At 42.7% G+C, this 21,163-nt stretch overlaps 1 pseudogene; it reads right to left on the bottom strand.

Annotated features, from left to right (window-relative positions):
- Positions 1–72: 72 nt before the first annotated feature.
- On the bottom strand, positions 73–21,024 carry LOC115145673 (uncharacterized; annotated as a pseudogene).
- Positions 21,025–21,163: the final 139 nt, after the last annotated feature.

Below are 21,163 nucleotides of genomic sequence, written 5' to 3'. Positions count from 1 at the left end.
GGACTGGAGCTCAACTTTTATAGCTTGCTACTACTATAAGTGCTGAAAGTAGACAAATTTGAGTAGGCATAATTCATTTAAACAGTCTTCATTTTAATACCCTCTCATACCCCGTCAATTAGAGACTTGGTCCTAAAGATTGCATGGTGGGTGGGGGAATTGATCGACAAATCGATGGACATAGCAGCCTATAGCCTAATTGTATGTCAAACCGACTTACGTTTTATTAAAGAAAATTGCAAAAAGCACAGGCCTACCCCTTTTACAGCTTATGATTTGAAAGAAAATTAAACTGATCCGATTAGATAAGGTGATCTACAGTATAACAGCGCTTTGGCTGCAATGCCTTATGCTAGAAACAAGCTGTGAAATAACCTGGAATGACGGGACTCCGATGCGTATGGGAATATATGGGGAATGGTTCCCAGATAACCCATGTGTACATCTCAAGTCACACTGCTACGATTTCTTCCCTATGTCTGTTAAGGCTACTCAGGAAGGAGAAGCTCATGTAACAGTTTGCACTTGATGGGCGTCCATGGTGTGAACAGTCTGGTGCTGCTTCACAGTTCGCCTCAGTAAAGCACTTCCCACACGTCATATGGCTTGTCGGTGTCTGTCCTACTGCTCGGCCTCTCATGTTGTGACCCAATGACAGCAGAGGAGGTAGAAGCAGGAGCCACCTTTGAGCTCCCTCCTTAACCTCTAGCCATTGTTTGGGTGTTGTTGGGATTGTGTGCTGTGTTAAAGGCTAGGTACCTCGCGGTGAATGCCCACAAGAGCTACCAACACAGACCCTATGATCCAATTTGCTAGGCATTGGATGAGATCCTGAAGAAGAAGGCTCTTCCTGAAAGACTACCACCAGGAGGGTGGTAGTCTCTTGAAGGCTGAAGCGCAGGGTGACCTGCTCTGTTCATCATGGATACTGTGGTGTTTGCATCATAGGCATAGGAAGGTCTATCTCTATCAGCTCCAGGCCCTGCTTCATCCCTGCACTGAGACTATGAAGAGAAGGGTCTGGGCTGCAGACTGGATCTCTGACTAGAGCCTCTGTCTCTCTGATGACCACCAGGACTGAGGTTGTTCAGTCCACCTGTCCACTGGTTGTGTTCTGTGTGGTGGAGCCTGTCCCTCGCGCTTCGGTCCGATTTGGTGCCAGGGTTTGTGACCAGCCGCTTCAGAGGTCCAGTCTCTCCCACCAGCAACATCAGATATCAGTAGGTCTTCATGGGCTGCAGACTGTAAAAGACATATTGAACAGAAAAGCATAATGGTTTATATAAAACTCTGCTGTACACACAGAAACATGACATTATAAAATGTTAACAACAAGCAAGCCCATTTCTAACAATGTGATTCAAGTATCTAACAATATGGACCATTGGAGTTTATTATTTTTTTTAATCCATGTGTTGATTCAAGAATTAAGAATGTTTTGGATTGACTGAAATAAGGGAAACTCAGTCCCTGCAATTATAAAAATAACCAAGTCAGTCAGCACAGATTCAATTTCCTATTTAAATTCAACAAACTGGTCAGTACTTTTATTGCACAAAAATATACGTGACAAGTATTGTAGAATAACTTTTCTCTCTATGGTAACACTTTTCTGTGAATCTGATATCCTCGCTTTGATAAATTCATTTTAGAACGCTTTGAAAAAGGTTTGCTTTGATAAAATTATTTTTTAGAATGCTTTGAAAAAGGTTCAACATCGTCACTACCTAAAGTGAAGAAAACATTCATTAAGGCATTAATCATTTTCTTATAAAACACCAGCATCAAACAGGACAAGGTTGTCACTTTCCATCGGAGAATCATTTTTACACCATCATACCAACCACCATCTCTCATCTGCCTCATCATACTCCTTCTTTCCTCAGTTCCCCTCATCCAGTTCCCGACTACATCCAAAACCAGCAGAGTTAACTACAAACAAACTAGTACATACACTATTCATGGGGCGTGTGCATTTTCTGCTGGTGTATTGTCAGGTAGCTCCTCTCTAAGAACCTCTTCCCGCAGTGCGAACGGGTGAATGGCCTCTCCCGTGTGGACCTTCAGGTGCATCTTGAGATGGTGCTGGTGGGAGAATCTCTTCTCACACTGAGAGCAGGTGTAAGGCTTCTCCCCTGTGTGGACCCTCTGGTGCCTCTTCAGGCTGGAGGAGTGTGAAAAACTGTCCCTGCACAGGAGGCAGCTGAAAAGTTTCTCCCCTGTGTGAACTCTCTGGTGCCTCTTCAGGCTGGACAAGTGTGAAAAACTGGCCCGGCACAGGTGGCAGCCGAATGGTTTCTCTCCAGTGTGCATCCTCTGGTGGATCTCCACCTGTTTAGAGAAACGAAAGGCTTTCCCACAGAACGAACACAGGAAGCGCTTCTCTTTGCTACCAGATCTACTGATAGCGTTACTACTACTGTCATTTGTCAATGGGCTTGTGTAGCCATTTGATGTTGAGGCACTGGCATTGTCTGAGGTCTGGTTTAACATAAGGAGAGTGTGAGGAGGACGAAGGCCAGGGACTGTCTGTGTTTTCTCAGGGTCCATGTTCCAGTTGATAGATCCTACAGAAGGCAGGCTGAAGGCAGCACCTGTTAGGGGGTTAACCTGAGGCGCCATCAGTCTCTCTGAATCACAACTATAGGAGCAGGACGGAGCATCGCTAACCGAGTCTGTTCTCATACAGACACCTCCCCGTTCCCGCAGACCAAATCTACGCCTCGCCCTGGTCTCAGCCAGTCTGTTGCCTTGGAGACTAAATTCAGATGTTGTTTTGTGTTCCACTGTCTGTTTCTGGTTGTGGTTAACAGTGTTGTTCCCCAGCCCAGAGTTAAGTACATTGTCCCATCCACTAACATCCACTATGTCGCCTCTGGTCCTGGCCTGCTCGGTGATGGCGTCCCCTGGGCTCTTGGCTATACCAGTCTGGGAATCCAAGATGGTTGCCGAGTCTCCTCTGTTAGCCTCCTGCCAACCACCTGCAGGAAGAGGTTACAAAATCTAATTCATAAAAATGGCAGAGAAATTCTATATATGGAGTTTGTCAATTACCTGGTCAAGTTCATACATTATAATACGTGTTTTTGTGAATAAACATAAGGTGTATTCATTTCATTTCATGAATGGAGAAAAAACAATAGCCAAGTGCATCACTATTCCCATTGAGATCTATTACTGTATGGAGGCTATATGTATTTCTCCCTTACCTTGCTCCCCCATCTTTAGTCCACTCAGCAGATCAATGCTCTCTGGTCCATCTTCTATTGTCTCCTCTTTGACCAGCAACAGATCAGGCTTCCCATCCTCCATGTCTACTGACTGTAAGAGATACAGAGTGAGAAGATGTTGGATCAAGAAATCTGATATGAGCACCCTGCTATGGAGCATCTTCTGATTGGGCAATGAGGGATTGCTATGAGTACTATGCAAACATGTTAGTTGATTTGATTACTTGACACTTTTTAATTCATGGTTTGATAATTGAAAGGCATGGTCCAAATCTTAAGACCAAATTAACCAAGACCTGGACTTGTATCCACAAACTATCTCAGAGTAGAAGTGCTGATTGAGGATCAGGTCCCGCACCTGTCTATATAGTCTTATTCATTTTGATGACCAAACTGATTTTAGATCAGCACTCCTACTTTGTGGACAGGGCCTCACTGTGGGCTCACCTTAGTGAGACTGTGTGTGGTCCTGTGCTGCTCAGCTGGTTCCTCTGTGGGTTCAGGAGGAGGTGTAGTCTGGTTGTCCTCCATGACCATGGTCCCCTCAGTGTTCCCCAGACCCTCCTCCTTCACTAGCAGCACCTCTGGACCCTCCTCCTCCTGGAAGAGACAGGTGATACAGATTACACAGACATACACTCCCTCAGGTACACACACACACAGATAATAAACACACTTTCAACATGGAGGGTCAATACTTGCAAACATAAGCAACCGCTTAAATTTAAACTGATCCCCTGATACAAAATATGTATCAGCCAATTAAAATCGTGACGAAACGCTAAATTGTAGCTGGTCCCATCAGACAACATGGCACACAGTGAGGTTAGCCCTATGCTAACCTCACTGATTTTATCCAGGCATAAGTTCTTCCAACCACACGCTCTGATCATCAAAACAACTATCACGTGTATTTGACTGACTGGTCAAATTGCTCTCTGTGTAAATGGCCTAGTCCACATAATTGTTGCAAATTGTGGCGGCAAGTGTTCGAATCGCACACGTTTTTCACACTCTTTGAAATGTAGATTTACATGTATTGTCTTAGTGTGTTGAAAAGGGACGTAGCCTGCAGCCAACAACTTGAAAATGAAGATTAAGAATGAATCATTAAGCCTTGCACAAACACACTGCTATTGGCTAATAATCGTATTGTACAGGTTACTTCAAATGGTCATACGCATACACTTAAATGTAGGCCTAAATGTTTATATGCAATTTTATAATTATATCCTTGTCAGGACATCACCACCGCTCAGTGTGAGAAACGTTTGCACAAGGAATCGTCTCCTTGTTCCCATAACCTGAAAGATCCCTACACTGCAAATGGATATGTAAGTATACATTACGACTGATAAAGGGCATCTGCGTTTAATTCTTCTGGTATGGTATCAGAGCAAATGGGACTTGGTTATTTGGTTTTTCTTTCAAGATTAGTAACCATGTTCATTTTCTTAAGGAACATTATTACGACCCTAATAGTGGAGAAGGGTACCTCTGGTATAGAATTTGGCTTCAACTTCAAGAAACTGCCCACTCAATTATACTCTGGAGGCCCAACTGCTGAGTGAGTGGAAGGCTGGTGATTTACTCAAACTGTGTTTAAAGTGGAATGTTTTGTGAGAAAGAAATTGACACAAAACTAAAGTTGTCTTTGTCTTATTTGTTTCAGATTGAACAGGATTTTGTGCTGCAGTTCGGAGAGGGAACATCAGCCAGGTTTTTGCAGAGGTGGCCAACTACATGCAAGCAAAAGATCCTCATGCTAAGCAAGACCCTAAGCAAGGCCACTCAGGGAGCTGAACTTCAGGAGCTGATCCAGATGGCAGAATCTGCAGTTGATGAGCTGACACGAATGCTGACCTGTTAGATGATCATCATGTATCATTTATATTTAAAATGACTCGGAAATGTTAATGTCACTGATGATGGAATTTACCATTTTAATCAGGATCTCTTTGTTTAGGATGGGACAGTGACCTTTCCTCCATCCTTCTCCTGCTCCATTTGATTCCTCCTCCATCACAAAGCTGCAAAAGACCAGCCAAGATGTCTGAATCCCAAGCTGAACCGCATCTTGTGATATTCTAAAAGGTTTGTATTGGCATTCTTATTCTTGGACAGTGCTGTAGCCGTTAAAAACTAACACCATCATTAGTTCATATCGTCTTCATGCAGGAACCAGTATCCAGAAGCACCTTGATACGATTGACCAGAGCCGCCAACCATATATTCTTGCAGTCGGGACCAGGAAGAGCAACATCCATTCTTACTTCATCATCCTGGACAAGCGAGCCTTTTATGTCAACGAGCACTCTTGGTGCCTTCGATGAGCTTTTCAAGACTCACTTTGTTTTTGGTACTGCTTACAATACAATGCTGCGCAACATGTACACCTTCGTAAACAGACAACTGTGTACAACAGACATTGGGAAGGTTAAGGAGACTCCAAGGGTTGTGAGCTCAGAGTTAGACTCCTGCACTAATGCTGATTAAGTTGTGTTTTGTTTGCCATGCTATTCATGGAAGTACCAACTTCCTCGTGAGGCATCTCAAGTTGATGCATGGAATGTGCCCTGGTAGAACTCTTAAATTAAATGTGGTCAAGCAGATTGTTGTCGTGTATTTGGTAAATTTTCAGGCTTTAGGAAGCATTTGAACAGGGCACAATTCCGGAGACTGTCAAATTTTGTTAAACGCTAACTTGGATGCTAATATAGCCATTGATAATCAGCCAAGTAATGGGGATTTTCCTTCAAATTCTAGTTGTAACCAGATTGTACCAATATCTAACAAGAACACACTTGATATGTGTGCGTCTGCAATTGCACAACTGCAGTCTGCAGGTCAGACAACTGTAAATAGTTTTGTATCTTCCATGGAAGGACTAGTTCAGGAGATACAGGGTCAAGCTAAAGCGACCGCTTATGTATATCTTCAAAAGAGACAAACTGTCAGAAACATCCAACATTCTTTTCAGGATATTGAAAATCCTTTCACATCCTTTCTACTGTTAGATTTGACAGTAGAAGAAAGAACACTACTGGAACTTATGATCAAACAGTCATAACTGATACATTTTCTTACGTTCCAATTCTCGAGACATTGCAGTCAATTTTGAGTTTACTTTGATTTGGAAGATGGCCTAAAATATATATAAGAGATATCCTCTATTTTATAATGAGAAAAATGCATTGCAAATTCAACTATTTTGATGACTTTGAGACTGCTAATCCATTGCGATCAAAAAAGGCTATTAACAATTTGGGAGGTATATACTTTACTTTCAGAAATGTTACCCCAAAGTTTAATTCAATTTTGGTAAATATTCACTTATGTGCACTATTCCATACCCAGGACCTTAACTTATGGATTTGAATCCATTCATGAGCCAATAGTAAGCGATTTGAAAGTGCTTGAGACTGAGGGTATTGAAGTTCCCTTCTTCAGTGGTCGTATACATGGCAGTAATGTCCAAGTAACTGGAGATAATCTTGGCATACATTGCCTGTTTGGTTGTGTGGAATCATTTAGTGCTCGTTATTGTTGCCGTTTTTGCCTCAATGAGAAAGTGGATTTTCAAACAGTGTTCTGAGGATTACCAAAGACTGACTTTACAAACAAAACACATGAACTCAGACCATTGTCAAACTACTCAGTCAAACCCAACACTACCTCATATGTACGGTGTGAAGCATGCTTGCTTATTGAACTCTGCAGTACTTCAATACTACAGGCAATTTTTGTTGATATAATGCATGACATTTTAGAAGGAGTTGCACAATGAGGTAAAACTTGTTACACTATATACAAGCCAACTTTGTGACTGCTAAAGATGTGTACGGTATCATTTAACTATGGCCACACAGAGAAGAGGAATCGTCCACCTGCACTCAAATTGGATGATGGGAGCAATGATTTGGATCTAAATGCTATTCAGTCTTGGTGTCTTCGTAATTTGACATTGATATTTGGTGATCTGGTACAGAAAGATGATAAATACTGGCAGCTGCTTCTGTTACTACTACAAATGGTAAATATTGTGTTTTCTCCTATACTAACAGAGGGCATTACTATCTGGGGCGGCAGGTAGCCTAGTGGTTAGAGCGTTGGACTACTAACCGAAAGGAAGATCGAATCCCTGAGCTGACAAGGTAAAACTCTGTCGTTCTGCCCCTGAACAAGGCAGTTAACCCACTGTTCCTAGGCCGTCATTGAAAATAAGAATTTGTTCTTAACTGACTTGCCTAGTTAAAGCTAAATAAAATTTAAAAATCTATCTGAAGCACTTCATTGCTGAACATCATCGGCCTTTTCAAGTATTTGTTTCCTGATAGAAATCTGTTACCGAAACACCACTTCATGACACATTATCCTCGTTGTATAAGGAATATTGGGCCCATTCTTCACTTGTGGTGTATGCGCTTCGAGGCAAAACATAATTTCTTTAAAAAAGAAACTGAAGGGTTTTAAGAATGTAGCCAAGTAACACCAAAATTACATGGCATATAATTGGGAAGCGTTCAGCCAGGATAGACTAGCTATAGGTCCAGAAAGATGTCAAGGCTCAATGACCTGAAAGAAAGCAATGAGTTTGCTGTCAAGTTGAATGTCTCAGTGCACACAAATGTTTTGTCAGGTAAATGGATAAAGCCCCATGCTACAGAATATCGTCTTGATTTGGTCATATGTGGTGAAATAGTCATTGAAATGGCAGTATTTTACAAAATTAAGGCTATTGTTCCGAAAGAGAAATGTTTTTTTTTGGTTGGGTCAGCTCGTTCTTATGATAATTTGCATGCATTTAAAGTTGTTTTGAAGCAAGGTATTTAACATGACCACAAACTTTTTGATTTGCTCATGTCATATGGAGCAAGGGATTTTTTTGACTATATTGTCCCATACTGTCACGTGATAAGTTTAAGCCAGGCCTGTTACTTATAGTTAGGTTGTGAGAAACATTTGTTTTTATTGTAAATGTCAGCATTTTCCAACAAACGTATTGATTTGCTCATGTCATATGGAGCAAGGGATTTGTTTGACTACATTCTACTGTCACTTGATAATAGTTTAAGCCAGGGCTGAGACGTATGTTTTGGTCATAAAACATATTTGAATGTTGAAACCTCTTTGCTTGAGTTTGCGAAATTCCAAGCGCTTTAACAAAATATGATTTACAAGAGAGTAAATAAATTAAACACAGGATAGAGTCAACACATTTGTAACTCTAATAGGAGTCACCCAAGATCAACACGAGTGAGTGTCACTATAACACAGTGTTGATTACCTTAGCGTTCAATTTGATCAACACTGGCCAGTGTAGTGCAGGGTTAACTTTTTGCACTCGTGTTAAATCAACACTAGAAAATGTAACACTTTGTACTTTTTCCTCTGTGTAGAGTGGGACCATATGTACTCGCTGACAGTGTTAAATGTAACACTTTCAAATTTATTGCGTAGGTAGTCTACATAATTAGATTATGGATAAGAGCGATAATATTTGTTTTTGCCAAATGGCGGTCAAGCATCAATCATCAAGTCACCAGAAGACCCTCAATATTTATTGGAAAGGAGCATCACACTCAATACTGTGCACTTTCACTCCCCTGTGATGCTCATCATAACTTATTTCATCTGTAGCCTTATAAACTGCATGGTTTCCCGAGTCGTAGTGGGAGGACCACACACCATATTGTTGCGTGACTCCAAGTTTCCTTCGATATGATAGTTATATCAAATAAAATTGTATTTGTCACATACACATGGTTAGCAGATGTTAATGTGAGTGTAGCAAAATGCTTGTGCTTCTAGTTCCGACAATGCAGTAATAACCAACGAGTAATCTAACCTAACAATTCCACAACTACTACTTTATACACAGAAGTGTAAAGGGATAAAGAATATGTACATAAATATATATGAATGAGTGATGGTACAGAATGGCATAGGCAAGATGCAGTAGATGGTATCGAGTACAGTACATACATTTGAGATGAGTAATGTAGGGTATGTAAACATTATATTAAGTGGCATTGCTTAAAGTGGCTAGTGATACATTTTTTACATCAATTTCCATCATTAAAGTGAGCTGGAGTTGAGTCAATATGTTGGCAGCAGCCACTCAATGTTAGTGGTGGCTGTTTAACAGACTGATGGCCTTGAGATAGAAGCTGTTTTTCAGTCTCTCGGTCCCAGCTTTGATGCACCTGTACTGACCTCGCCTTCTGGATGATAGCGGGGTGAACAGGCAGTGGCTCGGGTGGTTGTTGTCCTTGATGATCTTTATGGCCTTCCTGTGACATCGGGTGGTGTAGGTGTCCTGGAGTGCAGGTAGTTTGCCCCCGGTGATGCGTTGTGCAGACCTCACTACCCTCTGGAGAGCCGGTTGTGGGCGGAGCAGTTGCCGTACCAGGCGGTGATACAGCCCAACAGGATGCTCTCGATTGTGCATCTATAGAAGTTTGTGAGTGCTTTTGGTGACAAGCCGAATTTCTTCAGCTTCCTGAGGTTGAAGAGGCGCTGCTGCGCCTTCTTCACAACGCTGTCTGTGTGGGTGGACCAATTCAGTTTGTCCGTGATGTGTACGCAGAGGAATTTAAAACTTACTAACCTCTCCACTACTGTCCCTTCGATGTGGATAGGGGGTGCTCCCTCTGCTGTTTCCTGAAGTCCACAATCATCTCCTTTGTTTTGTTGACGTTGAGTGTGAGGTTATTTTCCTGACACCACACTCTGAGGGCCCTCACCTCCTCCCTGAAGGCCGTCTGGTCGTTGTTGGTAATCAAGCCTACCACTGTAGTGTCGTACGCAAACTTGATGGTTGAGTTGGAGGCGTGCATGGCCACGCAGTCGTGGGTGATGTCACATCCTGGCCATAGAGAGGCTTTTATTCTCTATTTTAGTTAGGCCAGGGTGTGACTAGGGGGGGCATTCTATGTTCATTTTCTATGTTTTGGATTTCTTACTTGTTTGGCCGGATGTGGTTCTCAATCAGAGGCAGCTGTCTATTGTTGTCTCTGATTGAGAACCATACTTAGGTAGCCTGTTTTCCCACTGTTAGTTGAGGGTGGTTATTTTCTGTTTAGTGTTGGTTGCACCTTGCAGAACTGTTTCGGCTATTCTTTTTGTTATTTTGTATTCAGTGTTCAGTCAGTTAAGCTAATAAAGATGAACACGTACCCTGCTGCATTTTGGTCCAATGACTCCTCTTCTTCTTCTGACGAAAGCCGTGACAGATGAATAGGGAGTACAGGAGAGGGCTCAGAATGCACCCTTGTGGGGCCCCAGTGTTGAGGATCAGCGGGGTGGAGATGTTGTTACCTATCCTCACCACCTGGGGGCGGCCCGTCAGGAAGTCCAGTACCCAGCTGCACAGGGCGGGGTCGAGACCCAGGGTCTCGAGCTTGATGATATCTAAATATCAATATTTAGATATAAAAGGCGTTTCCACCACCATTTCTCACATAATACACTTTACCAACCCAAAAACATCCCACCATGACGAAAGAACAAATTATGTCTGCAATTATACAATTTTACCAAAACTTCCTGTTTCCATCATCACAGCTGTCCTTTTTTTTATATACAGTATGACTTTACTTAAACTGTGGATGGAAACGTGGTTACAGATGCATCATTTGACTGGAGGAGGATGAGCGTTAGTGTACAGTAGGATTATAGGTTGCATTCTCATTCTCATCCTACACGAGGCAGTATTGCAGTTCCTTTAAAGATGTTTAAATCGACAGTCTTAATGTAGGATGACACTTGGCTGTCATTAGTATATTCTTATGTAGGCTACACTTACATGCAGGCCTATAACGTTTAATAGGCTATGCATTATTATAAATCATCCATTTCGAATCGAACATCAAGGTCCGGCAGTGAACAGTTTTTTCCTAAACTAAAAAGCTTGATACGGAGGGGCTCATGGTGAAAGTGCACTATTGATTTAGAGTCAACCTCTTTAGCAGAGTGTGCCACCTAGAAGTAATGGTGATAATGGTAGCCTACATGACTGAAAATGTGTTTACGATGTAAGATAAACTTGTGTCGTAAGGACCTCTTGTGGATAGGTGTGTGTGAAACAGAAACATGAATTTTGTCATATATGCCAAAACTGTGAAAATGTAGTCTAACATTAGTATTAGCTAGTAACCTAGTCAAGGATGCATCAATGCAATATTGGCACCCAACATTTTGTTACAGACCAATGGAACAAAAGTAACCTTGAATTTGAAGGTTTAAAATATCAATCTAGTTGCTAGGGTTGACCTATTTTATGAATTGCTATTGTTTGGTGGATATAAAGTCTAAGGTCTTTGATAGGCTGATTAAGAATTTGTGCCAGGATATAAATCAGTGTTACCTGTTCAGGTTAACATAGGGCCAACGTGTGCCATGTTATGGGACCAGCTACTACAATTTAGCATTCTGTCACGTGCAAGTATGATGATTTTAATTGGTTGATACGCATTTTGTGCCAGATAAGCAACCATTTAAATGGTTTATGTTTGCACGGTGGTGGAAAAAATACCCGACACTCATCCTTGAGTAAATGTAAAAATACCTTAATAGAAAAATACCAAGTAAAAGGTAGTCACTCGTTAAGATTCTACTTGAGTTCAAGTCTAAAAGTATTTGGTTTTAAATATACTTAAGTATCAAAAGTAAATGCAACTGCAAAGATATACTTAAGTATCAAAAGTAAAAGTATAAATAATATCAAATTCCTTATATTAAGCAAACCAAATGACAATGCTATTTTTTTTTAAATCGACAGATAGCCAGGGACACACTCAGACATAATTTCTAATGAAAACTCCTCGAGTTTTCTAAGATGGCAGAGCAGTCATATGTCTTTGTCTTGTCTCGTCCCATGTATACAGTGGGGCAAAAAAGTATTTAGTCAGCCACCAATTGTGCAAGTTCTCCCACTTAAAAAGATGAGGCCTGTAATTTTCACCAAAACCTCAACTTCCTGCAACCCGCCTCACCCAATGGGTTGTGGATCTGTTTTTTTCTAAAGAATTTCTATATTCCTCTGAACTGGAATACCTCAACTGAAGCTAGCTAGCTATCAGCTATCAGTCAGCTAACCACTGCTAGCAGTCATCAGCTAACCTTTAGCTCGGAAAGCTCTCGCCAGTTCGTACAACGCGTTTCAAACCAGAGCACACCGGACCTATTTTTCTCTCCATATCCCCGGATTCCTACCGCAAATTCTGAACCTTTTCATCTGGATCATGGCAGCTAGCTAACTGCACGGAACCCCACCGATCCTTCACGACTGGAATACCGACATAATCTGCCCGAGGATCCCAACAGTCCCCTCAGGTGCGACGTCCCCTGAAGTCCCATTCTGCTAACCGCGGCCTGCTAGCTATCTATAGCATATTGGACTGTTAGCTGATCCATCGGCCAGTTTCTTGAACCACTATACCCATTTTGCCAATTGGCTTGGACCCCTCTGCTACTTGGAACCCTACTAATTCCACGACTGGTCTAGCAACGTCACCGCACGAGGAGACAAAAACAGACTTCCCCCCCTCATCGCGACGTCTCTCTAAGGCCCTTATGCTAGCTTGCTAGCCCCGGCCTGCTAACTGTCTGAATCGCCGTGTCCCCAGCCAGCCCAACCACTCACTGGACCCATACGATCACTTGGCTACGCATGCCTCTCCCTAATATCAATATGCCTGGTCCATTACTGTCCTGGTTGGCGATTGACTTATTTCACTGTAGAGCCTCTAGCCCTGCTCAATATGCTTTAACCAACCATGTTATTCCACCTCCCACATATGCGATGACATCACCTGGTTTAAACGTCTCTAGAGACTACATCTCTCTCATCATTACTCCATGCCTAGGTTTACCTCCAATGTACTCTCTTCCTACCATACCTTGGTCTGTACATTATGCCTTGAATCTATGCTATCGTGCCCAGAAACCTGCTCCCTCTCTGTTCCAAACATGCTAGATGGCCAGTTCTTAGCTGTACCCTTATCCTACTTCTCCTCTGTTCCTCTGGTGATGTAGATGTTAATCCAGGGCCTCCAGTGCCTAGCTCCACTCCTACTCCCAGGGTGCTCTCATTTGTTGACTTCTACAACTGTAAAAGCCTTGGTTTCATGCATGTTAACATTAGAAGCCTAGTCCCTAAGTTTGCTTTATTCACTGCTTTATGTCTTAGCCATGTCTGAATCCTGGCTTAGGAAAACCACCAAAAACCCTGAAATTTCCATCCCTAACTATAACATGTTCTGCCAAGATAGAACTGCCAAAGGGGGGCGGTGTTGTAATCTACTGCAGAGATAGCCTGCAGAGTTCTGTCTTACTATCCAGGTCTATACCAAACCAATTTGAGCTTCTACTTCTAAAAATGTACCTTTCCAGAAACAAGTTTCTCACCGTTGCCGCTTGCTATAGACCACCCTCTGCCCCCAGCTGTGCCCTTGACACCATATGTGAATTGATTGCCCCCCATCTATCTTCTGAGCTCGTGCTGCTAGGTGCCCTAAACTGGGCCATGCTTCACACCCCGGCCATCCTACAATCTACGTTTGATGCTCTCAAGCTCACACAAATTATCTATGAACCTACCAGGTACAACCCCAAATCCGTAAACACGGGCACCCTCAAAGATATCATTGTAACTAACTCGCCCTCCAAATACACATCTGCTGTTTTCAACCAAGATCTCAGCGATCACTGCCTCATTGCCTGCATCCGTAATGGGTCTGCGGTCAAACGACCACCCCTCATCACTGTCAAACGCTCCCTAAAACACTTCAGCGAGCAGGCCTTTCTAATCGACCTGGCCGGAATATCATGACCTCATCCCATCAGTAGAAGATGCCTGGTAATTCTTTAAAAGTGCCTTCCTCACCATCTTAAATAAGCATGCTCCATTCAAAAAATGTAGAACTAGGAATAGATATAGCCCTTGGTTCACTCCAGACCAGTCTGCCCTTGACCAGCACAAAAACATCCTGTGGCGTTCTGCATTAGCATCGAATAGCCCCCTGTGATATGCAACTTTCAGGGAAGTTAGGAACCAATATACACAGGCAGTTAGGAAAGCTAAGGCTAGCTTTTTCAAACAGAAATTTGCATCCTGTAGTACAAACTCAAAAAAGTTATGGGACACTGTAAAGTCCATGGAGAATAAGAGCACCTCCTCCCAACTGCCCACTGCACTCCCCCATTTCTCCTTCACCCAAATCTAAGAGAGCTGATGTTCTGAAAGAGCAGCAAAATCTGGACCCCTACAAATCAGCCGGGCTAGACAATCTGGACCCTATCTTTCTAAAATTATCTGCCGAAATTATTGCAACCCCTATTACTAGCCTGTTCAACCTCTCATATCGTCTGAGATTCCAGTAGATTGGAAAGCTGCCGCGGTCATCCCCCTCTTCAAAGGGGGAGACACTCTAGACCCAAACTGCTACAGACCTATATCTATTCTACCCTGCCTTTCTAAGGTCTTTGAAAGACAAGTTAACAAACAGATTACAGACCATTTCGAATCTCACCGTACCTTCTCCGCTATGCAATCTGGTTTCAGAGCTGGTCATGGGTGCACCTCAGCCACGCTCAAGGTGCTAAACGATATCATAACCGCCATCGATAAGAGACATTACTGTGCAGCTGTATTCATCTAAGGCTAAGGCTTTCGACTCTGTCAATCACAAAATTCTTATTGGCAGACTCAACAGCCTTGGTTTCTCAAATGATTGCCTCACTTGGTTCACCAATTACTTCTCCGATGGAGATCAGTATGTCAAATTGGAAGGCCTGTTGTCCGGACCTCTGACAGTCTCTATGGGGGTGCCACAGGGTTCAAATCTCGGGCCAACTCTCTTCTCTGTATACATCAATGATGTCGCACTCACTGCTGGTGATTCTTTGATCCACCTCTACGCCGACGACACCATTCTGTATACCTCTGGCCCTTCGCTGGACACTGTATTAATAACTAACCTCCAGATGAGCTTCAATGCCAAACAACTCTCCTTCCGTGGCCTCCAACTGCTTTTAAAATGCAAGTAAAACTAAATGCATGCTCTTCAACCGATCGCTGCCCACCCGTCAGCATCACTACTCTGGACGGTTCTGACTTAGAATATGTGGACAACTACAAATACCTAGGTGTCTGGTTAGACTGTAAACTCTCCTTCCAGACTCACATTAAACATCTCCAATCCAAAATTAAATCTAGAATCGGCTTCCTATTTCGCAACAACGCATCCTTCACTCATGCTGCCAAACATACCCTCGTAAAACTGACCATCCTACCGATCCTCGACTTCGGCAATGTAATTTACAAAATAGCCTCCAACACTCTACTCAACAAATTAGATGCAGTCTATCACAGTGCCATCCGAGTTGTCACCAAAGCCCCCATATACTACTCACCACTACGACCTGTATGCTCTCGTTGGCTGGCCCTCGCTTCATACTCGCCACCAAACCCACTGGCTCCAGGTCATCTACAAGTCTCTGCTAAGTAAATCCCCGCCTTATCTCAGCTCACTGGTCACCATAGCAGCACCCACCCGTAGCACGCGCTCCAGCGGGTATATCTCACTGGTCACCCCCAAAGCCAATTCTTCATTGGGCCGCCTCTCCTTACAGTTCTCTGCTGCCAATGACTGGAACGAACTGCAAAAATCTCTGAAGCCTCATATCTCCCTCACTAGCTTTAAGCACCAGCTGTCAGAACAGCTCACAGATCACTGCACCTGTACATAGCTCATCTGTAAATAGCCCATCCAATTTACCTCATCCCCATACTGTATTTATTTATCTTGCTCCTTTGCACCCCAGTATCTCAACTTGCACATTCATCTTCTGCACATCCTACGCTTCCAGTGTTTAAATGCTATATTGTAATTACTTTGCCAGCATGGTCTATTTATTGCCTTACCTCTCTTATCCTACCTCATTTGCACATGCTGTATATAGATTTTTCTACTGTATTATTGATTGTATGTTTGTTATTCCATGTGTAACTCTGTGTTGTATGTGTCAAACTGCTTTACTTTATCTTGGCCAGGTCGCAGTTGCAAATGAGAACTTGTTCTCAACTAGCCGACCTGGTTAAATAAAGGTGAAACAAAATAAAAAATAAATTAAGCATTTGTGTTTAATAAGTCCGCCAGATCCGAGGCAGTAGGAATGACCATCAAAGCTGTGACCGAGACTGAAAAACAGCTTCTCTCTCACAGCCATCACTAACAGAGTTGCTGCTGCCAACATACAGACTCAAATCCTTTGCCACTTCAATAAAAGGTATCACTAATCACTTTAAATAACGCCACTTTAATAATAATATCTACATATATTACATTACTCATCTCATATGTATATACTGTATTCTATTCCATCTTGCCTATGCCGCACGGCCATATATTTATATGTACATATTATTATTTTTTTACCACTGCGCCACCCGGAGGCTCTTATATGTACATATTCTTATTCATCCCTTTACATTTGTGTGTATAAGGTAGTCGTTGTGAATTTGTTAGATTACTTGTTAGATATTACTGCACTGTCGGAAATAGAAGCACAACCATTTCGCTACACTCGCATTAACATCTGCTAACCATGTGTATGTGACCAATAACATTTTATTTGGATGTTCTCTTGATAAGTGTGTGAATTGGACCATTTTCTTGTCCTGCTGAGCATTCAAAATATAACGAGTACTGTTGAGTGTCAGGGGAAATGTATGGAGTAAAAAGTACATCATTTTCTTTAGGAATGTAGTGAAGTAAAAGTAGTCAAATATAAATAATAAAGTACAGATAGCCCAACATAAAATAAAAAAGTATTACTTTAAAGTATTTTTATACCCCTGTGTTTGCAAGTATTGATCCAAAGTGTTTACCCATCCCCACTACATTTGAGTCCCATACTGTAGTTACAGATGAACTTCATTGTTAAAACTTTGTCAGCTATGATAATTCAAAAGTCAGAAAATCCTGACAAAGCTATTTTGACGTGTACAGTAGGTGTGTGGGTATATTTTGTAAGTGTATATTGGTTATCAAGCGCTGTCGGGTATATGTAGAATAGGGAGGGATCAGATGTGATGTATACTAAAGATAGTCTCAATGAAAGTCTTAAAACGAAAAGGTCCAACTGTGTTTATTAAACATGAACACGTTTTAAATAAACCACATGAAAACCACACATGCCCATCTCAACTAAAGACTTGCATAAACATATTTTTTTTCTTTCTGAATGCAGTTTAAAGTAGTTGGATAGAAGTAATGAAACAGGCACTTTGTGAACATCATATAGCCAACACAGTACAAACACAACATGTAACAGACTTTAGGCTTATGCACTGAGTGAACACACATTAGGAACACGTCCTTTCAGTGACAAAGCTAGTGTTTTCATTAACTTGTCCAGTCATTTGTTTTTGTCGACATTTAGAACGTTAGCATAGAAAATAGATGCGACAATTGCCTGCTAGTGTGCGTCTTCATCGACACAAGATAGATAAATGGAAACACCTGGACGTAATGGATGTCACCGGTTTGTTTTTTTTTCATTTTCAAACAAAATTAAACATCGCAAGAACCTATAGTGTCAAATAAAAATGTAGTGGTTGAAGTGTTTCCATTACCCATTTAGGCAAATTGCACATTCATAAATTGGCGAGCCTGTATTCCCTCCCACCTATCTCTTTCATGTCTCAGGTAGTCTACGAAAGCCCCCATGGATAGAATGCAAGAATTTACTCATATTTTCCGTATACTAATAACTCTCAAGTGATAATGTATCGCCATGGTCTGTGCCATGGTGAAACGTGCACTCCTGTCGATCTGAAATAATTGGATGGTGAAACTTAAAGCCAACCAGAAAAGCAAGGTGAAACAATTCAGGCGCTCTTGAAATTCAGGACAATCCTTGTTCTGCAAAGAAACATTTTTACAGTTGAAAATGTATTTTGCAAGCAGTTGGCATTTAGAATTAAAATGTGGAGTGGAGCTTTATTGTTACACGGTGACATCACGTGCCATGCGTACCTTCAAAATGATTCTGCAATTTATTTTGAAAAACAGTTTACGTCCTAATTTGTCACAAAGAAAATTAGACCGAAGAAAAATCCACCGGTCGAACGGATATAAATGTTGTCAACCTCTAGAAAATGTCTGCTATTTCTGCCATTTCCATTATACATGACGCAATTATTTTAAATCCATTTCAAATCCGTGTAGATTTTTAAGTGTTGAGACAATTGAGACATGGATTGTATATGTGTGTCATTCAGAGGGAGACCAGACAAGACAAAATATTTAAGTGCCTTTGAATGGGGTATGGTAGTAGGTGCCAGGCGCATCAGTTTGAATGTCAAGAACTGCAACGCTGCTGGGTTTTTCTCACTCAACAGTTTACATGTCTATCAAGAATGTTCCACCACCCAAAGGACATCCAGCCAACCAGACACAACTGTGAGAAGCACTGGAGTCAACATGGGCCAGCATCCCTGTGGACCGCTTCTGACACATTGTAGAGTCCATGGCCTGAAGAATTGTGGCTGTTCTGAGGGCAAAAGGGGTCTTTATGCAGGTGTATCCTGAGGTTGCTCCTCTCTGAGAACCTCTTCCCACAGTGCATAAAGGTGAACGGCCTCTATCCCATGTGGACCTTCAAGGTGCATCTTCAGCTGGTGGGAGAACCTCTTCTCACACTGGGGGCCGCTGTAGGGTTCTCCCCTGTGTGGACTTTCTGGTGCCTCTTCAGGTTGAACGAGTGGGAGAAACTGGCCCGGCACAGGTGGCAGCCAAATGGTTTCTCCCCTGTGTGGACCTTCTGGTGTCTCTTAAGGTCACTAGCCTGGGCAAAGCACATGTGACACTTGGTACAGCTGAAGGGTTTCACCCCTGTGTGGACCCTCTGGTGGATTTCCACCTTCTGGGGGCTGCTGAAGCCTTTGTTACAGAACATGCAGAGGAACCGTTTTTCTTTACAATTGCCTGATGTGGCTCCCCCTCCCTGAGCCTGGGCTCTAGCCCTGTCGTTTGAGTTCAATACCTGATTGAAAAGGACACGGCTGTCTGAGTCGGAATGCCTCATCAACGTACACACTGAGTTGCAATCCCCGAACACGTGTAAAGGGGAGTGGGTTGCAACATTTGGATTTGTCTCTAAGCTTTCGTTGCAATCTAAGAAATCTCTGCCCTGTGAGTGTCTATCTCCTAGGTGATTATCTGCATTCCATGTTGGAGGAACGTCGCCCTCCACTTTCATGGTCACTTCATCTACGACCAGACCTGCCTCTTTCTTATCTAGGCACCCTTCAGAGTATACACTACTACTGTACCGGTTCCAGTCCCCTCTAGACAGATCCGTGTGTGTTTCTAAACCCAAGGGCATGTTGCCAGGGTCCATCTCTGTAGTGTAAGAACAAGACGGATCACTGCCAGTCTCTAACGCGTCACCTGAGTCCCGATGGGAATGAACAGTCCTCGGGCTCGGGTTACCGTAAAGTAAATACTCTGAGCCAGGGGCAGGAGGACAGCCCAGTCTCCCTGGGTCTGACCTGTGGTCAGGTACTGCGTGTAAAAGCCTTTGTGTTACAGTTAAAGTCTCTGTCTCTGACTTGAGGATGGCGTTTGGCATTCCACTGACCTCCGTAATGCTGTGTCGGGTTCTGGGCTGAGGCGCAGCGACGGTGGATAGGTCCTCCGTGGCTACAGGGAGCACCACTCCAGACGTTGCTCCAGTCTGAATGTCTTTGCTGTGTTGTGGGTCCTCTGCTTCAGTCCTCTCCTGCTTGACCAGAGGCGATCCTCCATAACCTGCAGCCTCTGCATCTGCAGACTGACACAAGAAAGAGGTTATTGTCGGTACATGAGTTTAATTGGATAATGTCTTTAAGGAAGTCTCACATGCTCCCCTATGGCAGATAAATGAGGATGTTGCATGTCAGGAAGTGAATAGCTGAGGGGAGTCTTTCTGAAATAAAACTGGACACATTTGATGTACTGTAATTTTGATGTAATACTATTACACTAACCTCTATCACAATAACGTGCTGGGTTGAGGTTCCACTCCCCTCATCAACAGTGATTTGTTGGTCATCGCTCCATGTATTGTGTCCCGCTGGCTTCACAAAGCTCCTGTGGCCTCCAGAGAGATGTCCCTCACCTGAGAGTGATTGGGGGAAAAGAGGTGGTTAGGTACTGTCAATGCTCAATTGTACACTATTGACACTGTCTGTTAGGTAACACGTCTCATAACTTATTGAAAGATAGCTAAGTTGTAATCAGGGGAATTACTGCATACTATCCAACGTGCGCAGAGGGGAACGGGGCAAAATGTACCTCTTGCCATTCCTCTGTATCGGTCAAGGATCTTGTCACTACTGACGAGGACGCGTTCTCTGATTGTCCTCTCTGCGCGCTCCCGTGCCACCTTCAATTCTAGTAGCTGTAGTTTCCTCCGCAATGCCCTGTTTTCATTTTGGCTTTGAGAAATTTCCAAACGAAACACTGCATAGTCGTCGTCTACGAGTTTACATATCTCTGCCACGGCTGCATTCGCTAGCACCTCCATAATGGAGGCCATTTGAGTGTGAAAACCCATAGCCATTGTTGTTAGCTAGCTAACGTTAGAAGCTATCTAGCGTTGCCTGAATAACGTACTATCGATCAACTAAGTCCTGTGTTAATAAATGTCTAAATAACAATAATAAAAACACTATCGTGAAAATTGTTCTTGGTCACTGTTTACTTCCCATCCACACCGACGAAAAATGATTTCATTGGTGGACGTTTTGGGGCGTGATTAAATGAAAAAAAGAGTGCGTGCTGCTCTTTGAACTACGGTAATGCTAATTCCATTACAAATTAGACAAATTGCACAGACATTGTGTCTCCACAACAGAAATATTCATAAATAGAAATCAACAA

Source organism: Oncorhynchus nerka, linkage group LG18, assembly GCF_034236695.1.
Source record: "Oncorhynchus nerka isolate Pitt River linkage group LG18, Oner_Uvic_2.0, whole genome shotgun sequence".
Classification (NCBI taxonomy): domain Eukaryota; kingdom Metazoa; phylum Chordata; class Actinopteri; order Salmoniformes; family Salmonidae; genus Oncorhynchus; species Oncorhynchus nerka.
Note: the sequence above shows the minus strand (reverse complement) of the source record. Positions and strands in the feature narration are given on the sequence as shown.